Here is a 3,661-nt window from a genome sequence, read left to right as displayed (position 1 = left end):
ACAACAGTACTTCAACAACTTACTTAAGAAGTCAAATTTTACCCTTCATAGTCTTAAAATTTTATTGTAACCTCTTTGCATTTCACAAAAAACTTTGACACATGTGTGTAATGAAATTCACCATTGCTGTTCAGATCCAGATCAAGAGTACATGAATTCTTATTTACTTAAAACCCATTAAAACAGAGCAATAAGAATTCTTGAGAAATATCCAAGAGGCATGTTTATAAAAAATGGCACTAAAACTCCCATTATAAATTAAGATGTAACTTCCTGTAAATATGGGATCAAACTGAATCTCTATCACTTTACTAAAGAAAACTGGGTATATCAGTTATCGTCATGTGTAAAAATAGCAAAATGTTATTTGTGTGGAAAATTAGAATAATAATTGTAGTTAAAGAACTATGATTAAGGCTATTGTTTTCTCATTAATAATTTGAAAGGCATTAATGGTGATATTTGTCCACATCCTTGTTTGATATTACTTGCTGATGGTGTTGAAGTGTTGGACTGTTTTATAATGTTTGATGTTTACAATTCAGGAGTCATTGTTTTACAACAAAGCATAACTGAGTTAGATACATATGGTACCAACATCACCTTTTCCATCGGATGTGATTTCCAAAATAAGAGTATGTGATACCCAGGTATATAATGTCCACTCCAAAGTTGTGAGTACTAAGTGAGGTTAACATTTTTACGATTTGCTAATGTAGCACTGAGTGCTTTAAATTCTGTTTAATTCATTCAGGTTGGGTAAAACATTGTACTATACTGTACTGTACTTTATCTTTTTGATTGCTTGACTTGCAGGAGAGCTGATCAAAAGCTAGTCTAGTACTCCTCTGACAAAAATTAATAGAACATATGAACAAAAGTGTCAAAAATATATTTGAAATCAACTGCTAATGATTAACCCTTTAAAGCTCATTGGATCTTTTGGGTAAAACATTCAAAACCCAAGGTAGTCTAGAAAGAAACAAACATTTCTCAAAAAAGCAAGCCATCATTTGTATATTCTAACAACATCACTAAACATCTTGTAAAATTCAAGTAAATAATCTTAAAAGACTGTCTAGAAGAAAAAGGCTAAACATAGAGAGGTTGTGTGGGTTGTAATCACTGAAGAAATATTGTCAATATTAGAACAAATTCAAAGGAAAAATATTTCAACACATCTTCAAAATCGTTTTATTTCAGTAAATGTGTTTTGAGTTTTTTTGTTTTATGAAAGAATGTAATATGACCAATTAAAAAGTTGAATGCACATTAATGGCCATTGAAATCCACACATAAGTGGAACTGAAAATAGGAGGGACAATGTGCATCTAAACCTGTGTGTATTAAAACTGAACTGAACTTTGTCTCTCTGATAAAGATTAAGAGTTGACTGCTTTCATTGAGGTATATAACTGCAAAATCAAGCTAATACTATATCACTGAATAAGCTCAGGACTTACAGAGTTTCATAATACACTAAAGTATAATTGTAGCAAGAAAACCACAGATGTTATTCGTTGCAAACGAATGTTGCTGCTTTCATTATTTAATTGATTTGTGTGGATAAAAATATTATGTTTGCAAATTAGATAGTTTTATGTTACTTCTTCCAACATAAAATATGTTTTATATTTCCTGTTTAATTGTATGTTAAAAGCAATAGAAATGGATATATCTAAATCAATAATTGTAGATTTACTTGTAAAATGGATGCATGAAATGTAGTGAGTCCATGTAGACTCTGTGTAAACTGTCTAGGTTTTGGCCTCAGTTCAACTGGTAAAATGTGTGTGATGTTGAATTTCAAAAGTACTATGGAAATAACTGGTGGTCTGAGCAAGCAAATCAATAAATAACAGCAGAAATCCTAAGTTTCAGTCATTCATTTGAATATGTATTGTTGGAGTCAAAAAGTTACATATACTCATGATTTGTAGAAGTAGAGTACAGCAAAGCCTTTGTTGTCTTGGCCTTCTGTGTATACATTAAAATGAGTTTTCTTCACAATGCAATTTCTTGAAAAGAAAAAAAAAATCTTTAAATAAAAGCATGAAAATCACTGTCTATAGTCACCTTTAAAGATACTGGGGAAAAAAAGTGGACCTACTATGAAGTTGTTAATAAAATGTTATATGTACTGTATATAAATATATACAAAATGTGTGTGTATGATATATATGAAACAAAACAGTACTTGCAATTTTATTTCATAAGTTATTCATAATGCACAGGGATTTTACTTAAGGGATGTAGCAGAAAAAATGTCACATCCAAGGAAAACACATTTAAATTTTTTCATATCTTATGTTAAAATATATAGTCAATTGCAATTTACACAAAAGTAAAACAGATAAGAATACAAAATACATAATTTTAATAAAAGAAAATTGATCTCTTAAATATTGCTAATTATAAGATGCCCTTAAATATTAAGACAGTCTGACACGAGTACATTATTTAAAGCAGACATTTTAAGTTTGTGTAGACTTGATTTCCACTGTATGTATATTTATACGAACAGAGTGTGTGTATATCTTGTGCAAGTGCTCTAAGCATGTACTCGGAAAAGAGCACTATACAAAAATAAACTGAAATTGGAAGTTTTCTGCAAATAAATTAAAGAACTGCTAGAATTTTAATCTGATGTCAACTGTACAATAAGGAGAAAATTCAAAGATTCAAAATCTGCTGTAACTGGGTAAACCCTTCATGACAGGGAATTGCCTTTTCTAGGCCATTGATACCACTATTTGTTTGTTTGCTTGTTTTTTGTTAAATTTGACTTAAAGAACATAAAATGAGTTGGTCAAAATGTGTATATTAGGGTAAGATAATCATCCATTCTTGATTTATATTTATTTGCAAAAATATTTCTTTTAACTAAGTTAAATGTGTTCCATAATTAAAGAATGATATAGTTTCATATAGTCATGTAAAAATATCAGCAATGATTTACTTTTTTAACACACACACAGCACTTACTTTAGCATGCAATGCAGCTGTCTGCTCCAAGTAACAAGGATGGAATTCACTTTTGGAAGGATTCATTAAAACATACTGCTGCAAACTATTGTCTTCCCTACACATACTGAGAAATCAAGTGCTGTGAACCAGTTGATAATATCTGATTTCTATAAAGAAATGTAGTATATTACATTAATTCCTAAAGGCATTTTCTAAAGTTACTGTAAACAGTCATTCAAGTCATTAATTTGAAAATTTCACCATAACATGATATTTTGTCTGGTGTGTTATTTTATTACACTGAAAATACCAAGTCCCATATTGTACATTACTAATCTAGTAATTTAAACTTTAACACAGTTTTAATGATAGACGTCAGAGGGGTAGAACTCCATCCAGGGTGAACTGCTGCTAGGATAGGCACAAGCTCCTTGTCACCCTGAGGTGTAGCAAGAGGATAACACACTACATGACTGGATATCATTTATGAGCTACCAGTAATCAAGCAGACCTCTGATTTACATTTTAAAACCCCAAAAGAGTGCCATTATTTTATTTAAAACGTACATCACATAATCAGCATAAGACCAAAACATAGAAAAATATTTAAGATTTTCAAAAAATCTCTAGACTTTGCCACTGACAGAAAGCTTTGCTAAGCATCTTCATATGAAGATTAATGAAAGATTTTTCA

At 30.3% G+C, this 3,661-nt stretch overlaps 1 long non-coding RNA gene across 1 annotated transcript; it reads left to right on the top strand.

Annotated features, from left to right (window-relative positions):
- Nucleotides 1-613: 613 nt before the first annotated feature.
- Nucleotides 614-2,377, top strand: LOC127529202 (uncharacterized). The gene is made up of 2 exons (XR_007935894.1): nt 614-650; nt 687-2,377. It is a non-coding gene; the product is annotated as an uncharacterized LOC127529202 (long non-coding RNA).
- The last annotated feature ends 1,284 nt before the right edge of the window (nt 2,378-3,661 follow it).

This window comes from Erpetoichthys calabaricus, chromosome 1 (assembly GCF_900747795.2).
Source record: "Erpetoichthys calabaricus chromosome 1, fErpCal1.3, whole genome shotgun sequence".
Taxonomy (NCBI): Eukaryota; Metazoa; Chordata; class Cladistia; order Polypteriformes; family Polypteridae; genus Erpetoichthys; species Erpetoichthys calabaricus.
This window is presented reverse-complemented; position numbering and strand designations above follow the sequence as displayed.